Consider the following 27,646-nt stretch of genomic DNA (forward strand, 5'->3'; position numbering starts at 1 on the left):
ATCGGTAAATTTACCGAATCTGTACATTACCGATTCGGTAAATGTACAGAATCGGTCATATGGGATGTAGGTGGCACTGGAAACAGTGCCACAGGCCCTTAGGAATTCGTTATTTACCATGAAATATTATGGCATGGTAAATAACGAATTTCTGTGTACATGCACATCTGTGCATGTACACCTGTGCCATGTGGCACACAGACATGCCCTAAGGGCATGTATGTGTGTCACATGGCATCAAAGCCAGAAACAGGGGTGCAACAGGGTGTCAAAGTGACACCCTGTCCCCCTTGTAAAATCGGTAATTTTACCGAATCGGTAATTACCGATTCGGTATTTGCTATTGAATCCTATGGGCTTCAAGGCCCATAGGAATCAATGGCAAATACCGATTCGGTAATTAACAAATCGGTAATTACCGATTCTTACCGATTCGGTAATTGTTAAGGAATAATTACCTACATTGCATTTACCGAATTGTAAATACCGAATCGGTAAAATTCGGTATTTACGATTCGGTAAATGCAATTTACCTACATATGGCCCTTTGTGATTAATGGCGGTTATACAATCCTGATCTACGAGAATATTCATTTTATTCTCCTGCGCATCTATCTCAATCACGTTTGAACTACATTTTCTTGAGAAAAAATTTGATGCAACATGTAGTGAACTCGGAGATAGGATCTATACTAATCACAGATCATGGTGCAGTGTTAACTGTCCTTGATATTCTTTCCAGTAAACATAACAAATCCTCTTGGGAATTTAATAATTTGTTACTTTCAGATGGCGTTTTCCTCAAATCTTATACTGCCTTCATCAATGAATTCCTTCACTTTAACGACAATGATCAGACACCATTTCTTTCGATATGGGACTTCTTTAATGCTATGTCGAAAGGATTCATAATAAGTTTCCTCCACTCCAAGAAAAAAAATATTCAACAGAAATCTGCCTCTATTTTGGCTCATATCAAATCTCTTTAACACAATTATTATACTAGTAAGAATAGCAAACTTGACCTTGATGCCTTAAACAATTCTAAGATCGAGTTTAATACATTTTTAACTGAGCAGGCCTGTGGCACTCTCATTAGAATCAATGCAGAGTATTATGGGGCAATAGTAGAGCTGGCTCCCTCCTTGCCCGTTACTTAAAAAGCAGACAGGAAAAATTGGTGATCAAATCCATCACCACTCTGAGGGGAAAACAGATGGTTAGGGCTCAGGATATTGTGGCATGTTTTACCTCCTACTAGAAGGACATACACCCCCTAGAACATACACCATCATAGGCATCTCTTAATGCCTATTCTCCTAAACCAAAGACCAATCCATCTACAGATCTTTCTGTCCTGGAAAAGGCACTTCAATTTGAAGAAATACACTCAGTTGTCCAATCTTTTTGAAAAGGTAAATCCCCTGGCTCGATAGCTTCACGGTAGAATGTTATCTCCACTTTGCTCATCTTTTATCTAAGCCTGGGCAGAGTTTGCGGAGTTCTGCTACACGGAACTCTGCAAAGTGCAAAAAAACCTCTGCTGCAAGTGCGTTGGAAAAATGCTGTTTGTGGTGATTTTCAGTGCCAGGTGCTTGTCTACACTGTGCAATCATCACAAACTGCACCATGCACAGCGCAAGCAGGCAATGCTTCCTTTCTGATGCTTGAGCAGATCTTTACTTGGGTGGCAGCTTTCTCACCGCGAGCGGCCAGTTTCTCAACGCAAGCAGTCAGGGGCATATGCACCGATCGCAATGAGAAAGCTGACCGCCTGCATTGAAAAATCTCACCGGGAGGTTGATTTTCCATGCTCGCCAACTTGATGTTGACGATCGCGAACAAGGAAAAATATCGCCGGGAGGTTGATTTTCCTCACTCGCCAACTTGATGGTGAAAAACTCGAGTGAAGGAAAAATGGTTTGGTTTTTTGTAACTATGCGAGCTCAACATCACATGGAGTGTGGAAATCTCCACAAATGCCGCGAGCGGAGCAAAGTTCAACGCCCAGACTTACTTTTATTTCCTAAACTTTTAAAGCTTTTTACCCACTTCATCAATCCTAAATGCACTTCCGACTCTTTTGCAGAAGCTACCATTTACTGAATTTCTAAGAAGGATCGCAGTCTGACCCAATGTAAAAAATACAGGCACAATTTTTGCCAAAGCTTTAACCCTTTGCCTACTTCCCTTCATGCTTAACCTCATTGATGTCCATCAATACTTCTTTATTCCCAACAGAACTATTACTGACAACTCTAAAACCTTTAAAAACATCATTACTAAGGCTCATAAGTTACAGGATTCCCTAGCAGCATAATCCATAGATGCAGAAAAAAGCCTTTGATAGGGTTAACTAGGATTTCTTAATGAAGGCCTTATAATTGCATGGTATGGGGTCAAACTTCCTTCAACTCATCTTGTTCCTTTATTCTTCTTCTCACTCTTTGGTGTTTGTAAATGGCATAAGTTTTCCTAATTTCTCTCAATGAAGAGGAATGTGTCAGGGATCCCCTTTATCCCCCTAATTATTTGTTTTATCACTAGAACCTTTTCTTTACCTATTGAGAGCCTCTGCAGAGTTTACTGGTTTCAAAATGTATTTTACCCTCATCAAATTCACAGCCTACACAGATGATATTCTTCTATCTATGACCTGCCCTGAAAGATCTCTTCCTGCTTTCCTCCATTAACTCACCCTCTATTTTGTATTCTTAGAATATAAATTAAACATGGATAAAACAGTAGTACTACCATATAATATGTATTACTTTAATGCTATATTTGAAGAAGCAGAACTTTTTTGGAACCCTGCCAAGATCAAATGATATGATATGGGAAAACTCTTAGGCACACTGTTAAAACGAATTCAGAAATCTTATTGGAAAGATTTTGAACGCTTTCTCAGAAATGGTCTCTGTTATATCTTTCCTGGTGGGTTCAACTTCTTACTACTATCAATTTTCATCTCGTGATGCTCCCTATATGCTTCATCAAAACCTTTTTTGGCCCAACCCAAACATTTAATTCCAAATTCCTTTGGCATTTTTGACCTCCTAAAATCTCGTTATTGAGGTTAAAGCTACCAAAATCGAATTGGGATGTTAATTCCCCTGACCTGGTCAGCTATCACAAGGCTTTTGGCATCAAGCAACTCCAACTTTATCTGTCTCCATCAGTTAACACCCCTCTGAAACTATGGTTCTCCTAGAAACAAGCAATGCTAGCACCTTTTTCACACAAACATATTTTTTTTATGTCAAATCAATCTAGATATTGGCTTTCAAACACCATTTCACGTGTGCACTCTTCTCAAACCTTATGTGTTTCACCTTATCCCCCTTTTATAAATTACTTAGCAGTCCTATCTGGTACAATAACTCTCTAAAAAAGAGGAAGACATTTTTTCTGAAAGACCTGGTTGAACAATGGCATCATACGCATTTCTAAACTTCCTAATGCTGGTTACCCTATTCCTTTCCCGAACTATCATTCATTTACAATCTCAACTCCTGTATGCACTCCCAATATCATGAACTGTGGAATTTGATTCATAATTCTATTTTATAACAACTTCCTCCAGACTCATCTCATATCTTATTCCCATCTCACCCTATTGCTAATATTATCCTCTCTAAAGCGCCCAAAATCTTTAAGCTCCTGATCACACCTGACCCTACAAAGCATAGATTGAGACATTATGGAGACTGACTTTAGTCTCTACTGGCCAGTCTCTATTTGGGATAAAATATGGACGAATATTCACTCTACTACTCACACTGCTAGTCTCACGCAAACACTATACTTCTTCTTCTAACAGACTTTCCTACTCTCCTGTCTGCCTTTATAAGCTTAAACTTACACTACGTGACACTTGCTGGCGATGCCATAACCCAACAAGGTACAGACTTCCATATGTTTATTTCCTGTCCATCTCTGTCTACATTCTAGCTTTCAGTATGGAACCATATTACTGACATTACACAAATTCACGTACCCTTTACACATAACCTACTTTTTTTTGGTATTGCCCACGACCTTTGGAAGTCGAATAAGGCACTTGGTAAATTACTTGACTTACTGCTGTCTACAGCTGCTTCTATTATCACCCCCAATAGAAAATCTACTGCCAAGACTACTCTTCTGTAATGGTGGAACATAGGGGCTCATTAGGATGATGGCGGACTTTGTCTGCCCGTCATCCCGTCGTGGGAAGGGACTGCCCGCCATAAAGGCTGGGGTCCCGCGCGTGGAATTAGGATGCACCCGCCACAGTGGCGGGTGCATCCCACATTTTTAACATTGCGGCGGGCGGTGCTGAAATCACCGCCCGCCGCAATGCAAAAAATGCATGTTGTGCGTTTTGAAGCACAACGTGACAGGCACCGCGCGGTGCCTGCCATGCTGTACCTTGAAAAGCAGGAAGGTACCATAGGTGCCCCCATGTGCACCCCCCACCCCCCTTCACCCAAAGCAAAGACCGTATGCCTTTCCACGGCGGCAATGCTGCCGTGTAAAGGCATAGGACCGCAGGCATTGTAATATGGTTGGCGGTGTCTCGCAGACACCACCACCATATGTACTCACTTTTTCCACCGGTCGCAAAAGCGACCAGCGGAAAAGCGGCGGACGGTCTTCCTTTCCGCCGCGACCCTCCAGCCATCCTAATGTGGCGGGGGGTCATTTCAGTTAGGATGGCGGGCGGATTCCCCCCGCCAGGCCGGCGGTGGCTACCGCCAGCCTGGCAGGGGCAATTTGCCCGCCATCCTAATGGGCCCTTAGTTTGCTTTCTTCATAGGCTAGACAGCTATAAGACTGATTCACTACAGTTATCAATCAAGCGTACCCAAATATGGATGCCACTTACTATTTTTTTATCACACTCAGCTAAGGGACATGTTCCTTTGTCTGTCTGAATGTATACCCCCTTAAGACATATTTTCTTACAAGTTATTTACGCTATTGTACTGCATACAGTTCATTTCTTTAAAACATTGTCAAATTTAGTATCCAATGTTTATTATGGCTACAGCTCATTCTTTCAAGGCCATATGTAATTACATTTCTTTTAATTTCTGCTCCCCTTTCTTTCTTCATTATGCTAAAACAATAGTATCTGATTTTACACTGCTTTCACAGTTTGCTTTTCCTTTTCCTTGCAATAACTTGGAGCCTGACTATGATCCTGGCAGTCCGTGAACCGCTGCTGCTTTCTGGCGGTCTGACCGACTGCATACCTGGAGGTCCGACTGCCAGATTATAAGTAGGGCTGGGGGACGACCTCAAGACCGCCACCTCCGCCACAATCCCTTCTACCGCAGCGGGAGAGTCAGAGGCGGGTAATGGAGGCAGACCCTGCTCCTGCAACACAGACCACATTACAACCTGCTTTTCCACCGACCTTTTCATGGCAGTAACATCATCATGAAAAACTCAGCAAAAAGACAGGTAATGGGCCCAAACAAATGACTGTAGGGTGCAAAAGCCCGTTTGTAATGTGGCTGGTGCTCGTGTTGTGCCCTCCAATTCCAACAATGTAAATGGGCCCACTATTTTCCATGCACAACATGGTGCATGGAAACAGTGTGCCCGACTGGCTGGAGATACAGGTATGGCCAACATTGGCTTTCGACTCTTTCTCAGAGTTGAAGCTAGCCGCCAGCCTTAGTGCACTGCCCACAAACCACCAGCCCCACAGTAACATCGTAATGTGGTGGTTGGGTTGCCATTGGCTTGTTACCGTTGTCTCGACCGCCAACATGGCAGGCTGGAGGCATGTCCGCCAAACTTGTAATCTGCCAATTAATTCTTAGTATATCTTCTACATTACTGTATTTTGCCACTACTTTCCACCAATGTAATGCTCCTGTATTTATAACTTCTCATGATTCAATACAAATAATGTATATATATATATATATATATATATTAAAGAGGAAGAAAGAGATCATTGCTGGGACAAAATAGTAATTACATGCTAAAAATAGTTTTTAATTAAGCCTGGGTGGAAAACTACGCTCCACTATCATAGTTTGCATAGTTTTGCCTACTCCACGTTCCATTGCGAAAGCGGAGTTTAGGCAAAACTACGACTCCATGGCGGTATATAGTTAGCCGGCCCCTCCAACCTCCCAAAGTAATTATAAAGTGATTAAAAAGGCACTTACCTGCACTGACTGCCTCCTCCACGCCATGGCCGCTCTCCGTCCTCCTCCTCGACATCATTCTTCACTGATAAGCCCTACATTGTACGGCTTGCGAGCAATCATGGGCATTCACAAGACGTACAACGTAGGAGTTATCTAAGAAGAAGGACAGCGGGGAAGGAGAGCGGCATGGCAAGGAGGAGGCATCCACGGCAGGTAAGTGTCTTTTTAATCACGTTATAATTTCTTTGGGAGGGGGAGGGCGTGGAGCGAAGTTCCACAGAGTTATTTTCCAACTCTGTGGAACTTCGCATAGAGGCACGCCTGCTCTTCCAGGGTCAGTTTTTATACTCTGCCTTACGTGACCAACAATCAATTTTATTCCTCTTTACATAATATCCTAGTTTAAAGACTGTATAGAGAGGCGGGGTTGCTTGAATCTATATCTTTGTTGAAGGCTGGACTGTTCCAATAACTCATGGTACCATGTCTACAGAGATCTGTAACCACACCTCATCTCGATCTTCTTAGTACCTATGAATGAAAGGGAGAGGGCAGGAGTGTGCCATATGGCACTTTCCTGCTCCCTCTTTCTCTGTTGCTCTTTTGGCTGTTTAGCACTAGCACAAGCACCCTTGAATTGCAGACAGGACTGTTTTTGTGCAGGAAGGTACCTTTCCTGCACAAGAACAATCCTTTGAGTCTTTTTCTCCTTCTGTGTGTGCTACAGAATACAACACACATAGAAAGACAAAGAAACAAGAAGAGTTGAAGATAGTTCTCCTCATTACGCCTTCCCTGGGAAGGCATAGCATGTTGACGCATTTTGTAATCAACCACTCAGGGTATATCTGTAATGGGGCAAAAGAAAATCATGTGTGGGTACATGGGAACACCCACTCTTCAAACATGGAACGCCTTCCGACTTGTGCTGCCTTGCAATACTCAAGAGCGAACAAGCACTGCCTTGTGCGGATTGGTAAACTTCCTCTAGGTTTGGTGTTGCTCCTGCGTTCCCTTGCGTGGTGCATGGGCAACGGAAAACTTTGATAAATATGCCCCTCGGTCGCGATGTGTGACAAGTGACCTTTAATTTTATGTTAGTAAAATAGAAGCTTCCTTTGTAAGTAAAAAACAAGAAAGCACGAGTGGTATTATTCATTTTCGATATGTGATGTAATTTCCTGTGATTTTGAAGTAGATCCAAAGGGGAAGTGATACCATTTTTACTACTCGAGGAGTTTTTTGGGAAGTGACATCACTGGATACCAAATGATTGATGGTCTGCCTCTGCATCGGCTCTCTTCAGATAATTGGAACATTCGGGTGGATCTTTTATTCTCCTTCACCAACAACTCTGGTGCAAAGTCTATGAGGAGTAGAAAAGTAGTGCATTTTTGATCATCATAAGGGCTGAAAACGCATAACATGATTGTGCCACAGTGTTTTATGGTAATCTTCAGTTAGCACCTGGCACATTGTCTGATTGTAATTCTCTGTGGAGTTTGAATTATTATGGAAATGAACTCTTTTCAGCACTCAAACATTTATGGTTGTGTTCTTCATATAAATGCAGACATTCCAATTACAATTTAATAGCTTTGAGCACATAACGAGCCTTGCAAATGGAAGGTTTCTAAACAACGTTAAATATCTATAAGAGATTGCACACTTCTAAAATCTGGCAAAAGAGCTTCAGTTTTCTGTAGTTTCAAATTAATAGCCAATATTACGATATTTCCATTGTCATAATGACACACACATTTCCAGTAAAGTAAATGCAGTAAAGTGGATTCATGCAGAACATTTTTGTGCAATGAAAATATAATATTAAAACTAGCAGGTAATTGATCAAGCTCTATACTCAGACATTCTGCTTAAATATGCACAAGGCCAGATCACCTGTAGTCATTTCGAATTCAACATTAAGGTTTGTCCTAATCACAAATACAATTGTAAGTTTGCTTCTGCAAAAATACTCCTGTGCTTGGGTGCAGAATTCACAGACATGTCCAACACTTAGGGGCCGAGTAGGATGGATTGCCCCCGCCGGGCTGGCAGTAACCACTGCCGGCCCGGCGGGGGCAATCCGCCCGCCATCCTCAGTGAAATGACCTCCCCGCCATATTAGGATGGCTGGAGGGTCCGCGGCGGAAAAGGTCAAATATGATGGCGGTGTCTATCAGACACCGCCATCAATATTAGGATGGGCTTTGGGGAATGCCTTTCCTTGGCAGCAATGCCGCCACGGAAAGGCATACGGTCTTTGCTTTGGGGGGCCTGTTGCGGGCCCCCAGGGTGAAGGGGGGGTGGGGGGTGCACATGGGGGGTACCTATGGTACCCCGCTGCGTTTCCAAGTACAACATGGCAGGCACCGCGCGGTGCCTGCCATGTTTTGCTTAGAAACGCACAACATGCATTTTTAGCATTGCGGCGGGCGGTGCACCCTAATACGACGCACGGGACCTCCGCCATTATGGCGGACGGTCCCTTGCCACAACTGGATGGCGGACGTACAAAGTCTGTCCACCATCCTAATCGACCCCTAAGTCCGTAAAGCGGTGCAGTTCACAGCATTCTAGGCTTACTGCTGATACAGTCATAAGACTTTTTTTAAATGTTGCTATATCCTCTTTGCAGCATTTGGTGCAGAGTACAGCTAAAAAAGTCGGGAAGGGAAGCACTGGCAAGCAATTCTGTTGCAGATTTACAAGCCCCTTGTGTCACTTTTGTGCTAACGTTGCATCACTTTTTGTGACGCAGCCATGGGGTAAACGATGCACCACGTTACAACCCATTTACAACATGACACCTCAAGGGAGATGCACCACGTTGTAAAGCTCAGCGCCACATTATATCTGTGTCAGGTATAATGTATGCAGGGTGTGCGTTCCAACGCAGAAAAGCCTTGTAGAAGTTATGCAGTGAAATTTACAAGACTTCACAGCGGTACTTCCAGGACGACACTGAGTCAAAACCCTACTCCTGCTTGGAGCAGGCATTTGGAGTGATGTAGCACAATAAGTATAGGCCTCCCCATGCATTGTTGGAGTTGCATCGGGCTTGTGACATAACTCCACAATGCGTGACTTTTGCGCCAACAGTTGCGTCAGAATTTCTAACACATCTGTCAATCCTTGCCCCAGGGTGCATCGTAATGTAAATATTGGTAGGTAAAAAGTGCCTTCATGGTATTTTATTAGCTACTCTCAGTCAAATGTTGTACAAAAGTAATCACTTGTCCATTAAGCCCCCATTGGTAGCTAACTATTGACGAATCAATACATAAATGAGGTTATTCAAAACATAAATAGTCAACAACAGAATATTTACAAACACAGGAATATCTTTTTTTTATAGGTACACAGTTTTTAATGTTTTTAATGTAAACAGAATTAGAAAGTGTACATTCAAATATAACAAAACACCATGATAGAGGATATACAGAACAACTTGCAATTCATAGGTGTGAACATCTATTCCAAATGAAAATGGAGGAGGAAATGGATATGAGAAAGCAGAAAAAAAATCCTAAAGAGCCACAAATGCTGGGGAAATAGATGTGTAAGTCGACTTTTCGGTCTGTAGTGGCAGATTTGTCGGTCAGACCATCTTCAGGACACGAAGTTGATTGTTAAAAAAGTCCCTTCATGAAGGTTCAATATTCAATTTAAACCAGACCATTCAGAAATTAAAAACTCCAAATGGGCCTTACGAATGGGCTCCTATCGGTATTTAGACTCTAACAAAAAGAGCAATAGTGTCTATCCAATTTAAATATTAGGAGAGGTGCCACTCAGTGCACACAATTGACTATGCCGAAAGAACAGTAGTCTTTAACCGAGTTGTATAGTTAAAATACACCAACCTGTAGAATCAAATAGGTGATGGATGTGCCGTGGTATCGCATGCGTCATGCTTTCAGGAACCAAACAGCCTGAGAGAGGTTCCCAATTTTCTGTCACTGTATTTTAAATATGACGCATCCATGGTGGTGCAAGGGTTTCGCATGCAGGTGCAGGGAAACTGACCAACCTCTGCTCTAACGCAGAGATGTGTCAGTTTCTTGTAAATCTGCCCCTGCATTTTTTTATTCATTTTTCTCCACAGGTAAATAATGTTTCTAATTAATTTTGTAGAGGCTCTGGGTTGGTCAATCATCCATATTTCGGTGTTTAGTACCCCCCACCCTGCCCCTCCCCTGCCCGCCCTTTTTGCCCCACAGAACTCCCTCCACGGGCCACAACTGCTACCGGGCAAAAAGTGGAAGTTGTACGGACTACGGAGCAAGGTGAGACAGGCCTGGGCATAAAGCCCTGAAACAGATCGGCAACCCGCAATCCACTGCTGATGATGTCACGTATTAGATCATTCATGACATGGTCAGTGACATCACTGATGACATCTCAAATGACATCACTGATGACATCACTGATGACATCATCCACGTGACAATCACATACACCTTTTCATACACTATTACAATTTTTCATCACTGTTTGTAAAATACAATCATATTTAATTCCGTTGTCACAGCAATACAAGTATCTAAAAATCCACTCAGTGATTCATAGATGTATATACACATCTAATCACTTACCTATGGATTCACTCATACATGCTGTCAATGAACAATAGAACACTATCAAAAATACTTATACATCTATATCGACATTAAACAACAGCACGCATCCTATTCACATATGAAGTCATCCTACTCACTTATGCAAACAATGGATCATACCTACATATTTACTTAGCAAAACACTTATACAAACACCACTTCTTCTATTAATTTAGATAGTAAGTCATACTTAGTGAATTATAAAATCATTATTACAAGTATACAGTTATCCATACAGTCACTCACACAATCATTGTGTCTTATGTATACTTATTTATATACAACAACTGACACATACACAGCCTTTTATTTTTCTAGTTTGTTGGACCTGTACCTTTTGAGAAATATATTTGCTCATCACCACACCCATAAAGAGATTCCCTCACCCAAAATGTTAGAACATGTAGTTTTAACTTCATATATCTACTGAATCAACTATTCACACATCTTTGGACAGTCACACACCCCCCACCGACTTTCACATAGCTAGTAACCAACTGTAGAATCAGTTTACACAACAACTGACAAAGTGATACAGATATTCTCACAGTTTAGTCACTATCCACTATATTTAGTGAGACATTATAAATTGGTCAAGTAAACAGTCAATTACACTGCTACTAAATCCTCCATCCAAATATTTATTGATATATATCCACTCATTCTTCAATGTAAATTGCTATATATATATATAATGCATATTTAAATAACGAAGCAAACCACATTCACTGGATGATGTCATCAGTGATGTCATCAGTGATGTCATTTGAGATGTCATCAGTGATGTCACTGACCATGTCATGAATGATCTAATATGTGACATCATCAGCAGTGTATTGCGGGTGCGCGAAATATAGTTAGTACAACTAACTATATAGAAGTAATTTCATTGGTTTTGTATGAGTAAAATGTCCAGCTAACTATAACACCACTTAAACTTACAGTTTTTTGAGTGAATTTCAAAGGTTTTTTAAAAACTAATTCCTAACTATATAACTCCTGAAACCTATGGTTTTTTCAGTGATATATATATATATATATATATATATTCATCTCAAATGCCCTGAGCTTTACAGAGGTCACACAATGCAGCCCTTGACCATCCGGTTTAGAAGCCTCGAGGCTGCTTGCAGTTATTTGCATCCATTTCTTTTCTCGATTCCTTGCTTGATTCCCAACGCGTTTCGAGGCAGAACGCCTCTTCCTCATGGGTGCTGCACACGAAAAATGAATACCTCACCAATGTTGTCTCTCTGATTATTTTATTGAGAACATCGCCCCCAATGGGCGTGGCACACAAGAAACGCCCGATGGCATGCTGGTCCATGTAGTTTGTTGGGGTGAGAATTGTATTGAAAGTTCATTTGAAAGTTCATTGTCTCTGTGTTCTTTTATGAAGCTTATTATAATCCTTAAGTAGGCTGGATTGCAAAACTGCAGGCTTTGAAAAATATATGCTGGAGAGCAGAAACGCTGTTGTGTGCTCTCAGAATGCTACAGGGCAATTTGTTGAATATATATATATATATATATATATATATATATATATATATATATATATATATATATATTATATATATATATATATATATATATATATATATATATATATATATATATATGTATATATATATATATATATATATATATATATATATATATATATATATATATATATTTTGTCCACCAACTTGAATTATACTCGCACTCCACCAGGGTGATTTTCTAAAGCAGGTTTATTGTTAACCAATGCGTTTCAATCTTGCGATCTTGCTCACGGTTACAAACATTTGTCCCTTGTTAATTTTTACATTTATACCAGATAATCATGCTTGCATTATTAGGATGCATTATGGTACTGGTAGTTGCATTGTTAATATAAGCATATTTCCTTTACCAGAAAAATCATACTAGCATTATTATGATGCATTATGGTTCTGGAAGTTACATTTACAATTATTTCATTTGTTTCACATTTACGGCAAAAAATATATATATATTTGTGCACAAAAGACTGGTTTGGATCGCTGTATGTACGTGTATAAATCATTATATGAAAACATTGCGTTTATTCTGCACATAAGTCTGTACTCTCTAAGTGAGAAACATTAAATTGACACTTGCAGTATTTGATATAATTGCAAGTTATGAGACGAAATTAGTACTTCACATTCTCAAAATTCAATGTGCTGTTACGTTCGTACGTATTGCGCAATGTTTATATTTATATTATGTGGGGACTAGTGCCCTTATTTTAAAGATATTTATACTTTTACATATTAGACCTCTATATATCTTATTCTCAACCAGAGTGTCTTTTCAGGTTTTCAGGCTCATCAAAGGTGCACATAAAGTTCCTCATCGCCATTTAATCCTCCAGGGATTTTTGTTTTAAATCGAATGATCAGTCGACTATAATCTACGCAGGGTCATCAGTCTGTTTCCACCTCTTTCTTTGATAGGGACAGTTGCTAAGCCACAATATGTGATGTCCTTCCATGTTTTTTTCTCATTTGCATGGGTTAACATGTGCTTGGCCATAGCGTAACTCAAGTCCTTATTTTCAATTGCTCGGATATGTTCCAATATCCTCTTGTGTAGGGGGCAGATGGTGCTCCCGATGTACCTCTTCCCACAAAAACATTGCAATAAATACACCACATGTGTCGTTTTACACGTGATGGTATTTTCTACCTTGAAGAAGTTTCCTTTGGGATCCTTTATTTTGGATAGGTTTCGTCCAACTTGGCATGCTTTACATTGCATGCATTTGGTAAAGCCCTGTCGTCTCCCATCCAACCAATTGTTAGTCTTTTTCTTTTCTTCAAAGTGACTGTTGACCAGTTTGTCTTGTAAAGACGGTGCTTTTCTGAATGTCATTTTTGGAAACTGGCCAATTTCTTTTCCTATGTCAGGATCTTTTTGCAAGACATGCCAATATTTTTGTAGTACTTTCCGTATTTTCTGACTTTCCTTAGAATAGGTCAACATCATTCTGATTGGCTCATTTTTTCCGGTTGTTATTTCTTGTTGTGGTATCAATGTTTCAATCCAATTCTTTTTTCTTGCTCTTTGCTCACCTCGGTCTATATCACATTTGTTATATCCCCTGTTGCTGAATCTATTTGCTGTTTCTTTGAACTTCTTGTTCATTTCTGTTTGATTTGAGCAGTTCCTCTTCATCCTGATAAATTCCCCATAAGGAATATTCTTTTTTAGAGCCTCAGGATGGAAACTTCGTCCATGTAACATGCTATTGGTTGCTGTAATTTTTCTGTGGACAGTAGTCTCAAGCTGACCATTATGAACATAGACCTTTGTGTCCAAAAATACCACTTCACTTGAACTTATACTGTGGGTGAATCTCAGTCCTATTTCGTTGTTGTTTAGGATTTCCATATATTTCAGAAATTCATCATTCGGTCCATTCCATATTAAGAATAGGTCGTCAATAAATCGCAGCCAGAGAATTACTCTGGCTGTGAACTGGTCGTTTCCTTCTCTCCAAGCTACCAGTTTTTCCCACCATCCCATAACTAGGTTGGCGTAGCTTGGAGAGAAGGAAACTCCCATCGCTGTTCCACAAGTTTGGGTGTAGTATACCTTGTTGAAAAGGAAGACATTATTAGTAAGGCACATCTGCACCATTTCAATAAGCATGTCACAATGTTTCAATTGATCTAGAGGTTTTTGTTTCAAGAAGTACTTTATTGCTGTCAGCCCCAGTTCGTGATCAATAGAGGTGTAAAGAGATACAACATCTATGGTTACCAGCCGGTAACCATCCATCCATTCAATGTTCATTAGTTGTCTAAGAAAATCTCCCGTGTCCTTTATGTAAGACGGTAAGGTAGGCACCATAGGGGCTAAAAAATGATCAACATAAATAGCGACATTCTCATACAGAGACCCACAACTGAAAATAATTGGTCTTCCAGGGGGTTTATTCAATGTCTTGTGGACTTTCGGGAGAAAGTACAACGTTGGAGTGATCGGGGTTTGATTGTTGAGGAACTGCATTTCATTGTCATTTAATAGACCTGCATCCTGCCAGCGTTTTAATCGGATTTCTAAGTCTATTGCCATTTCATTTATTGGATTCTTTTTCAGCCTTTTGTAATTTTTTGTATCCATTAGTTGGCGCATTGCCTCCTTCATGTAATCAGATCTATTTTGGATTACTATATTTCCGCCTTTGTCGGCGGGTTTGATTTCGAGATGTTCATTTGCCATTAGCGTCTTCAATTCTTTTCGTTCTTCTATTGTTAGATTTTCTTTCTTGTTTTTATTGATGACATTATTCAGTTGATCAAGTTCAATCAATCAGGTCATTTATAGAGCGCACTACTCACCCGTAGGGTCTCAAGGCGCTGGGTGGGGGGGGGTGCCGTTATTGCTCTTTAAGTTCCTCATTTACCAGGTCATAAAAAGTGTCAATTTTATTCCCAGGGTATAAAGTCGGACAGAAGTTTGATTGTCTCTTGAAGTTTGTACATAAATGTTTGCTAGTTATTTGCCCCATTTCATTTAGAATTTGAGTATTTGAGATGCTCTCCTCAATTCTTTCATGAGCTAATTCATGGGCAGTTCTCAATGCCGGTGCATCTTCAATTCTCCATACTGAATTATCCTCAATTAAGGTATTTTCAATTGTGGGGTCTGCGTTTTGTGTCTCTCGCTTTTTGAAATACTTTGCAAGTTCATTTGAGATGTCATGAATGATCTAATATGTGACATCATCAGCAGTGGATTGCGGGTGCGCGAAATATAGTTAGTACAACTAACTATATAGGAGTAATTTCATTGGTTTTGTATGAGTAAAATGTCCAGCTAACTATAACACCACTTAAACTTACAGTTTTTTGAGTGAATTTCAAAGGTTTTTTAAAAACGAATTCCTAACTATATAACTCCTGAAACCTATGGTTTTTTCAGTGATATATATATATATATATATATATATTCATCTCAAATGCCCTGAGCTTTACAGAGGTCACACGATGCAGCCCTTGACCATCCGGTTTAGAAGCCTCGAGGCTGCTTGCAGTTATTTGCATCTATTTCTTTTCTCGATTCCTTGCTTGATTCCCAACGCGTTTCGAGGCAGAACGCCTCTTCCTCATGGGTGCTGCACAGAAAAAATGAATACCTCACCAATGTTCTCTCTCTAATTATTTTATTGAGAACATCGACCCCAATGGGCGTGGCACACAAGAAATGCCCGATGGCATGCTGGTCCATGTAGTTCTTGGGGTGAGTATTGTATTGAAAGTTCATTTGAAAGTTCATTGTCTCTGTGTTCTTTTATGAAGCTTATTATAATACTTAAGTAGGCTGGATTGCAAAACTGCAGGCTTCGTTTTGCCATAGAGCTACATGCTTTCACGGAAAGAAAGGGTTTCTTTCCAAGCCTTTCCATTCAGTTCGTAGTAAATGGAGCTCCTCTGCCACGGCCAGGACTGCCGTGTGTTTAATCTTCATCTCAAATGCCCTGATCTTTACAGAGGTCACACGATGCAGCCCTTTACCATCCGGTTTAGAAGCCTCGGGGCTGCTTGCAGTTATTTGCATCCATTTCTTTTCTCGATTCCTTTGCTTGATTCCCGACGCGTTTCGAGGCAGAACGCCTCTTCCTCATGGGTGCTGCACAGAAAAAATGAATACCTCACCAATGTTGTCTCTCTGATTATTTTATTGAGAACATTGCCCCCAATGGGGGTGGTACACAAGAAATGCCCGATGGCATGCTGGTCCATGTAGTTCTTGGGGTGAGAATTGTATTGAAAGTTCATTTGAAAGTTCATTGTCTCTGTGTTCTTTTATGAAGCTTATTATAATCCTTAAGTAGGCTGGATTGCAAAACTGCAGGCTTTGAAAAATATATGCTGGAGAGCAGAAACACTGTCGTGTGCTCTCAGAATGCTATAGGGCAATTTGTTGAATATATATATATATATATATATATATATATATATATATATATTACCTACTGGCGATAGCCAGTAGGTATATATAGTTAGGATTTTTTCTCTATGGGATTTTTGAAAATTCTATGTCTAATAACTTTGGCGTTTGTGGACGGAATTGGCTGAAATTTTCAGGAAAATGGAACATATTGTTTCTGACCAGCCCCTGAAAATTTGGGGGGGGTTCGTCAAGGGGGGGCTGAGAAAAAAGGGGGGTCCCAAAACACGTTTTTCCCATGTTAATTTCCATAGGGCGGTTGGCCTCACTTTTAGCCCGAACGGCTGAATGGATTTGCACGAAACTTGGCAAAATTGTAGGGACTGGTAGCCCGATGTGCCTTTGCTAGGTCTCAATATATGTGCTCAAGTGGATTTTGAGAAATGAATGTTCAAAAAAAGATATATATCTGTAAGCGTGCTCCGGGCAGCGCCCCGGTTCGTGTACCTGACGCGTAACGGAACTTCGCGAAGCGAAGCTGATTGGCTCTCCGGTGTCTGTCAACATTCTAAACAGTCCGGTGCGGCCGCCATCTTGTCTCTCGGTAGGATCGAGAGACAAGATGTGGTGAAAAACAAAGGGGGAAATGAAGGAAAGGGGGCAAGGTAGACCCCTCCTGACCCCCTAGGATTGATGAGGGGGATATTAAAGTCCCGCGGGGCAAAAAAAAAAAAAAAAAATTGTGATTTTTCGCCGTAGAGGCGCTCACCGGGCAGCTAACCGGGCAGCTAACCGGCAGCGTAACGGGAGTCTGAGGAGAAGCTGATTGGCTGTCAACATTGTAAACAGTCCGGAGCGGCCGCCATCTTGTCTCTCGGTAGGTTCGAGAGACAAGATGTGGTGAAAAACGAAGGGGGAAGTGAAGGAAAGGGGGCAAGGTAGACCCCTCCTGACCCCCTAGGATTGATGAGGGGGATATTAAAGTGCCCCGTGGGCCCAAAAAAAAAAATTAAAATTTTTGCGATTTTTCGCCGTAGAGGCGCGTCCTGGTACGCGAACCGGGCAGCTAACCGGCAGCGTAACGGGAGTCCGCCATCTTGTGTTTTTGGAGCGTCCGGTTCGCGTACCGGGTAGCGTCCCGGTAAGCGTAACAAAGAGAAACAAAAAAAAAAAGATTTCCAGCAAACTTGGCAAAATTGTAGGGACTGTTTGTTTGATGTGCCTTTGCAAGGCCTCAAGATATGTGCACGTGTGGATTTTGTCTAACTAAAGTAAAAAAAAAATATATTTATCTGTAAGCGTGCTCCGGCGCGCTTACGTTACGGGTTTGGTTTGCGCTGCAGAGCCGATACGTTGCGACGCGTCATGAGGCGTCTCACGTGGCTGCGTGATACGTCACGTAATAAAGAATATATTTTACAGCTATAGATATTAGCTTTTAAAAAACCAATGAAATTCACTGAAAAAACCATAGGTTATAGACCATATATAGTTAGGAATTTGCATTTACAAAACCTTGAAAATTCACTGAAAAAACCATAGGTTAGAGACCATATATAGTTAGGAATTAGCATTTAAAAAACCTTATTTTACTCACACAAAACCATTGAAACTCCATATATAGTTAGTTGTACTAACTATATATCGCGCACCCGCAATCCACTGCTGATCATGTCACATATTACATCATTCATGACATGGTCAGTGACATCACTGATGACATCACTGATGACATCTCAAATGACATCACTGATGACATCACTGATGACATCTCAAATGACATCACTGATGACATCACTTATGACATCTCAAATGACATCACTGATGACATCACTGATGACTACATCCAGTGACTGTATAATTCTGTAAAGTTAAAATATGTCTTACATATTGAAGAATGAGTGGATGTATAAGTGTCTTGATGAAGGATTTAGTAGGGGCATGACTGACTGTATGAGTGACTGATTAAATGTGTCTCACTGAGTGCATGGGTTAGTGACTAAACTGTCTTAATTTGTGCATCATTATGTCTGTTGTTCTGTAAACTGCTGCATGTGTTGATCAGCAGCTATATGATTAACTATATGGGTTATTGATTGGTTGCCCAAGCATTTGTATGGGAGACTGAGTGTGTGTGTGGGTGGCTGGGAGGTGTATGACTCTCTGCATAGATGTGTGAGCAGTTGATTGACTAGATGTATGGGTTCAAAAGTGCATGTGGAAACAGCTGTATGGGCGGTTGACTGTGTGCATGAGTGTATTGGTGAGTGAATGGATATCTCAGTGCTACATGTCAAAGTAAGTACATATGTAAAATACAGTACATGTGAGAGTTGACATATATAAATAACTGTGCATAAGAGCCAGTGAATGTGTGAGTGGCTGTATGGATCATTGTGAACTTGTATCCAGGATTGTATAAGTGAGTAAATATGTTTTAGTATATGTTTGAATAAGTAAGGTGTGTATAACTGTATAGTTGAGGAAATGGAGGTGTGATTGATTCTTTGCATGACTGACTAAGTGTCTGAGTAACTCCATGGATGAGTGACAGTCTATGAGTGTCTGTTTACACTGAGTGTATCTAAGGTTATATTAGAGTCTGAAGAGGTTCATCGTATTATCACATGAATGATGTCATCAGTGATGTGATCAGTAATGTCAAATGAGATGTCATCAGTGATGTCATCAGTGATGTCATTTGAGATGTCATCAGTGATGTCATTTGAGATGTCATAAGTGATGTCATCAGTGATGTCATTTGAGATGTCATCAGTGATGTCATCAGTGATGTCATTTGAGATGTCATCAGTGATGTCATCAGTGATGTCACTGACCATGTCATGAATGATGTAATATGTGACATGATCAGCAGTGGATTGCGGGTGCGCGATATATAGTTAGTACAACTAACTATATATGGAATTTCAATGGTTTTGTGTGAGTAAAATAAGGTTTTTTAAATGCTAATTCCTAACTATATATGGTCTCTAACCTATGTTTTTTTCAGTGAATATATATATATATATATATATATATATATATATATATATATATATATATATATATATTCACTGAAAAAACCATAGGTTATACACCATATATAGTTAGGAATTAGCATTTAAAAAACCTTATTTTACTCACACAAAACCAATGAAATTCCATATATAGTTAGTTGTACTAACTATATATCACGCACCCGCAATCCACTGCTGATCATGTCACATATTACATCATTCATGACATGGTCAGTGACATCACTGATGACATCACTGATGACATCTCAACTGACATCACTGATGACATCACTGATGACATCTCAAATGACATCACTGATGACATCACTGATGACATCTCATTTGACATTACTGATCACATCACTGATGACATCATTCATGTGATAATACGATGAACCTCTTCAGACTCTAATATAACCTTAGATACACTCAGTGTAAACACAGACTCACAGATTGTCACTCATCCATGAAGTTACACACACACCTAGTCAGTCATGCAAACAATCAATCACACCTCCATTTCCTTAACTATACAGTTAAACACACCTTACTTATTCAAACATATACTAAAACATATTTACTCACTTATACAATCCTGGATACAAGTTCACAATGATCCATACAGCCACTCACACATTCACTGGCTCTTATGCACAGTTATTTATATATGTCAACTCTCACATGTACTGTATTTTACATATGTACTTACTTTGACATGTAGCACTGAGATATCTATTCACTCACCAATACAGTCATGCACACAGTCAACCGCCCATACAGCTGTTTCCACATGCACTTTTGAACCCATACATCTATGCAGAGAGTCATACACCTCCCAGCCACCCATACACACTCTCAGTCTCCCATACAAATACTTGGGCAACCAATCAATAACCCATATAGTTAATCATATAGCTACTGATCAACACATGCAGCAGTTTACATAACAACAGACATAATGATGCACAAATTAAGACAGTTTAGTCACTAACCCATCCACTCAGTGAGACACATTTAATCACTCACTCATACAGTCAGTCATGCACCTACTAAATCCTTTGTTCAGACACTTCTACATCCACTCATTCTTCAATATGTAAGACATATTTTAACTTTACAGAAACATACAGTCACTGGATGTTGTCATCAGTGATGTCATCAGTGATGTCATTTGAGATGTCATCAGTGATGTCATCAGTGATGTCAGTTGAGATGTCATCAGTGATGTCATCAGTGATGTCACTGACCATGTCATGAATGATGTAATATGTGACATGATCAGCAGTGGATTGCGGGTGCGTGATATATAGTTAGTACAACTAACTATATATGGAATTTCATTGGTTTTGTGTGAGTAAAATAAGGTTTTTTAAATGCTAATTCCTAACTATATATGGTGTATAACCTATGGTTTTTTCAGTGAATTTTCAAGGTTTTGTAAATGCTAATTCCTAACTATATATGGTCTATAACCTATAGTTTTTTCAGTGAATTTCATTGGTTTTTTAAAAGCTAATATATATAGCTGTAAAATGTATTCTTCTTCTTTAAATCCCAAAATATATTTTATATGTTTATTAATAATTTTTTTTAAATATTTTTTTTGTTTCGCTCCCGGTCCGCGAACCGGGAAGCTTCCCGTTAGCTCAATTTGATTCCGCGACCCGGTCCGCGAACCAGTAAGAAATCAACATAGTGACGGTATCGCGTTGCCGCGTAATGCGTCTTATGACGTACTGCGTTAGTGCACCCGGAAGTGCCCCGGGGCGCGGACCGAGGCGCGAAACGCAGCTCCCCGGAAGCGATCCGCGGCGCGAAAGCGCGACGTATCGCGTTGCCGCGAAATGCATCTTGTGACGTATCGCGTTAGCACACCCGGAAGTGTCCCGGGGCGCGGACCGAGGCGCGAAGCGGAGCGACCCGGAAGCTAACCGGGGAGCGTTCCGCAGCGCGTAACATGAGCGTGAGAGGTCATGTGACTTGTTAATAAAACTTTTCATTGGTTCATTTCACTTTTAGTTTCATAATGATGGAAGGCTAGGTCAGGTGACCTAAAAATAACACTTTTCATTGGTTGAGAAGTATTGTTTTTCCCAAATGATGAAAACCCCTCCTTCTTTCCTCACTCTGACTTTCATCATTGTGAGAGGAAGACCTATTTTGCTTGTTGGAAGACCTATTTTGCTTGTGTGAAAATGGCTTCATTGGTTGCTTCAGCTGGTGCACCCCCACCACCACCACCACCTCCTCATGGGAAGAGAGGACCACCTCCCCAGGTCCTTACCAACACTGAGGAGGAAGAGGAAGAAATGGATGAGGAGGGAGAAGAACCACAATTTTTAGAAGAGTTGCCCCGGGTTTCCAGAAAGAAAGCCAGTTTCATCTGGCAGTTTTTTTCAATGCCTCGTGGCCAAAAAAAGGTCAACGCAAGGTATGTCACCTGCCTGATATGCAAGGAACAATTGTCCAGAGGGACGGACAAAAAATATAGCTTTGGAAATCACACAATGCACAGGCACATGACGAGGAAACATCCCCTAAATTACAGCCGGGCAGAATTAAGGGATATGCACGACAATCCAAGACCAACTCCTGTGGCCAGACCAACAATACCGGTTTCTCTAACACCAGAAGAGGCACGGGAAACTGTGCCAAATATTCAAGAAAATTTTGGGCACATGATTCACTTATGTATGCACTGTCGTGCATTATTAGCTTGTGGCAACATGAGCATCAATGCACTCAACCTGGCATATGAACACCATGATTGCCCTAACCGCCCCCAGTAATTTTTTTTTGCTCCTGTTGAGCCATTTTCAACGCCTGTTTTTTGTTGTTTCCCCCCCCCCAAAAAAAACCAAAAAAAATATAAAATCGTTCAAAAAATACAAAAAAAACCAAAAAATGTTCAAAAAATAAAAAAAAAATATAAAACAACAAAAATATAAAAAAAAAGTTCTTTTCAGAACTACCTTCCCTTTCCAAAAAAATTGCTAGAATGTTTAGCACTCTGGCAAGCTATATTTCTTTTGGTTCGCTTCCGGGTTAGCTTCCCGGTACGCGGACCGGGAGCTAACCAAAAAAAATAAAAAGTGTAAGTATAAGGAAAGGAAACAGAGAGTGATGTTAAAAGAAAGACAGCTATAGGGAGTAAAGAAGAGATACTGTTTAATAGATCTATTTACCGAAGAAAAGACAGAAGAGGGTATAATTGTGAAAAACAAAATAGATAAGGAAGTGAAAGAAAAAAAAAGAGAGTATAACATTAACAAAGAAGAGTTTCTTGGAGAATGTGAGTGAATGTTCAAAATAAGATTAAAACATGAGGAATAACAGAGAGAAAAAATAGAAAACAGAAAACAAAAAATAACAGAAAAAGATTAATTGAAACAGCAAAGAAATGTAATTAACATAGAGCCATATCATCAACATAGGCAATAAAAGTTTTGCAGCTTTTATTGGCAGAAATGTGTCGCTAAAGCTGCTTTTGTGGCAGAAAACTGCCACTAAAACCACTTTTGCACCAGTTTTCTGCCAATAAAAAGAGCAATAATTTTATTGGCTGTGTTCATAATATTCCCCTTAGTGTGCTTCAACTACACAGAGAAAGCATTATGAACAAGTAGTGATAGACTGATCAGTCAAAGACACTAAGAGTAATAGAGACGCAGTGAGTGAACAAGAGTGAGGAACTATGAGAAGAGAGGGACTGAGAAAAAGAGTGGAAGGAGTTGAGTAAGTAGGTAATAGAGAAAGGAATGAGGGAAGTAGCAAAGGCAGGAAACTGAGGGTTAAAGAAATGAAGCAGTGGAACTAATAGTAGTTAAATGTGATATAAATGTAACGAAAACAGTACAAAATATTTACCTTATAATTGTCGTTAAATTACTCACTTTTTGTTTTTATACTTTCAATCTGTGAAAGAGAGAACAAACATTTGAAAAATATTAAAACATGTATTTAAAAATTTGAAAAGACAAGGGAAAAGATTGAAGGATAAACAGTTTTTCAAAAACTTTGACACTTACAGAAGCTTCTGCTTCTCCAGGCCCCCTACACAGTCCTAAAGATATACATTTTAAACTAACAGTATCTTGATGCAGATGAAGTGAGGCCTATCTTAAAACATGGTGCATCTTTTGCATTGCTGTTGTTTCAGAAAAGTGTCGCAACACACTAAAATTTTAAATAATTGCTTCAGGATGCCAATAAGATGTCTACTATCCAGAGGTTTGTTTCAGGTGAGGCCTACTCAGGGTTGCAGATGAAATTTCGAGTTGTTGAAGAGAATAGAGGACATAATACATGTGAAGGTCTACCAATGAAGTGAGTCATGTCCACTGCACTCTTCAACAAAGTCCAAACCTCCTATGTTTCCCTGGACAGACCTAAACTTGATCTGCACAATGTGATTCGTAATGATAGGAAACACAGGTGATGTAATTGAAATACATGCAATTTATTTTGCTCATTTCACAATCACATCACTTGTGTTTCCTTTGCTTAGGTATCTCATTGTGCAGATGTAGTCTAGCATATGAAAGAATACGCAGAAGTGCAGCACTGCATGCAACAACTTTGACACTTACAGAAGCCTCACCTTCTCCATGCCTCCTACACAGTTCTACATATACATCATAAATGCAAACAGTACAGAATTAATTATACATGTTAAATGGTTTATTTTTGCTGTTCTCAGAATGTATTAAAATTCACTAAAAACAGTGACTTGAAGGTATTCATCATGTAACAGCGGGGAAAAAAAAACACAATCAAAATGATTGTGTTTAAAAAACCCATACAACATCAGAAATCAAAATTCAGAACTCCTTAAAGTTAACTTACTTTCCATGACGTCCAAGGATGTCCTATGAACAGCTTACACTCTTTTGTGCTGTTATTACTTTCAGCCCGCCACTTTCTGAAAGAAAATCTCCATCGTTTTTAAAAACACGTTACATGCAATAAATGACTTCTTGCTCTCTACCACAATTTTCCACAAGGCCAAATCTGGTCAGAGCCATTTATAACTCTTGGATTTCTTGTAAGCCAATCCCGTCATTTGGCATTTCCGCAACTTTCAGAATTAAAATGTTGAAGATCATTTTCACAATCCTGGAATAGTAATATCTTCCCCTTCTTGCTCAGTCATGTTCTACTTTTCCTATGACACTGATACAAGCAGACTTACACTACCTCTATGACTACTACAATTATTTAATTCTCTACATCACTTTTAATCACAAAGCAATGTAAAACAGTAGACAGCATTGCAGACTTACATTCCCTCTACTCCATGTTTTGATTGGCTGCTTCAATTAGCTTATAAAAAGAAACAGTTTTTCTGAACTCATTCAAAGTGCACGTATTTCTCCATAATGTCCAGTCCTATGGTTAGAAGTTATGTCTCTGAACTACTCTTATCCTCAAGGCCAAATTGTGTAGGAGCCATTAGAACTTCTTGAAATTCCACAGAGCACATCCCGAGATTATTTCCCTAAAATGTTGGTTTTAAAAACACCAGGTAAGAGTTTTTAAGGTCATACGGCAATTTTTTTTTGAAAATTAAAACAGAATCATTGCAGAATGACCAGCCATTTCTAGACTTTAAATAAGCTGTGTAATGTCCTGATGTTATTGAAGGGCCGTCATGATATATAATTGCTGCAGTTACAAAAGTCCTTCCTGATATTGACAACTGCGAAGCTACAAAATTTTTAATTAAAGTTGTCAATTTTGTTCCATCAGGCCTACATCGTTGGAACATTAAAATGACATACTGGCCATATGTTCGTATAAATAATGTGGACATCATTTCAGATTTACATTGGCTACACTCCATGTTGTGATCAGCTGCTTTTACTAGCTTATTAAAGGAGACTGATTTACTGTCTGGCAAAGTTAAATATATAAATCTTTCTGAGTCTACACTAGTAGTACTTGATACCATACAGTTTTCGCAGTCATGCTGCCATTGATAAGAAAGCCCAAACAGCTGATCTACATCTACACCTTCAGCATGTAATACATCAAGCATATACATTAAAAACTCCTGACAATCTTGCTGAATATTTTGAGAGAATTGTGTTTGGCCTGAACATCTGTCTAACAGATTTCGAATTTCAGACACACTTTCTATGTTTCTTCTATCAGTGCTACATTTCTCTAACACAGAATTTAACAAACTGCAAAATCTTTGATCAGAATTGACCACAATCTCTTCTTTTACATTTTTTAGAGAAAACAAAACATTAACCACTACATTAGCATAGCAGTTGACACCAGAACTGTTTTCAAACTGAAAACCAACAACATCTTCAACAGAATCCTTTTTGTTTCTGCTTGTAATATTAGGTTCATTGACTTTTTGTCTTTTTGCTACAACCTCCCCAGTATTGTTCTCATTCCTTCGTTTCCGGCCTACCACACGTTTCTCAAACAAAGGATACTGAGGCAAATGTGGCGCATACTCTCTTCTTAACCTATTGTATTCCTTAACACAATCTAGATCCGCACAAATGTTTGTGACATCACACTCAATCAAGTACAATCCCGATAAAGTTCTAACTCGTGACAATGCCACATATGCCATACCCTCCTTGAACACAGAACTGCCAATATTCACCAATGCACTGTCTACACTTAAACCTTGCGATTTATGGATTGTCACCGCATATGCCAAGCAAACAGGAAACTGCTTACGGCGAACATATAAGTCTTTTACAAGCAAAAATCTAGCAGAACAACGAGCAATTAGCTGTACTTCCTCAATGCCAATCAAATTTAATTTTTAAAAATTCAATTCCATCTCTATTTCTGTATTTCACAAAATCAACAACATTACCCATTGATTCATTTACCAGACCTCTTTCAACATGTAAATTCCTTCTTAAAATTATACGGCAGTTCAAGCACACATTCAGAGTCTTTTCAAAACCTGCAGTTTTAGATATACTCTTCTCTAATGAATCCAATTTTGTTTTCAGATTCTCAGACAAAATAATTGTTGATCCCATATGCTCTACTCTATCAATAGCTTCCAGTTTCACAATCTCTTGCTTTTCTAAATGCAACATTTTGTTGTTAAATTTGGCACATTCTGCAAGAGTTGGCATCAAACATATTCCAGATTTCTTCTCAGTAATTTTCTGAAAAATATTCTCAGGCACAACATCTTGTTCTGGATATAAATTTGACAGTAATCGTGCATGTAAAGCTTCTTTCCCATGCTCGGTCACTTTTCCAATTCTAACATCTTGTAGAATAGTCTTGTAAACTTCATCCTTCGCCTGACGCATATTTTGATGCAGTTCAGCATAATTGAAGTTTAACCATATATTGACGTTGCCAATGCTGCCTAGGCACTTCCTGGTATCTTCATGCGTGAGCATTTTGAACACAGGTTGCCCTTTCACTGGTGTCAGCTGCAGAAGATCTCCGAAAACAATGATGTGTTTGCCACCAAATAACACATCATACTCTGTTTTGAGAACTTCTTGCATCCTCAAATGCACAAAGGCAAGCATGACATTGGAAACCATGCTTACTTCGTCAATGATAAGAAGTTTCATTTTCCTCAAGATTCTTGAAACTTCAAAACAAGCATCTCCAGATAGCTTGTGATATTGTAATTTGTTGTCATGCTCCACTGGCAGCATCAGTAAACGATGTAAAGTAATCCCTTTAATATTATGTGCTGCCAGTCCAGTTGGAGCAGTGACAACACAAGACAGCGATGACTCTGTCCTTTCCTGCAAATAGCATGAAATTGCTTTAATGAGGAAACTTTTTCCAGTTCCCGCTTCTCCACTCACGTACAGTCGGACAGGCTTCAACGACGTACATGAGCACTCTTTCTTATCATGACTTAATCCATGATCAATTTGCATGGTAACTTCGTCATATATTTTCCTCTGCTCAACGTTGAGTTGTCTTTCCAACTCTTCTAAGTTAA

The sequence above is a fragment of the Lissotriton helveticus genome, chromosome 10 (genome assembly GCF_964261635.1).
Source record: "Lissotriton helveticus chromosome 10, aLisHel1.1, whole genome shotgun sequence".
NCBI lineage: Eukaryota > Metazoa > Chordata > Amphibia > Caudata > Salamandridae > Lissotriton > Lissotriton helveticus.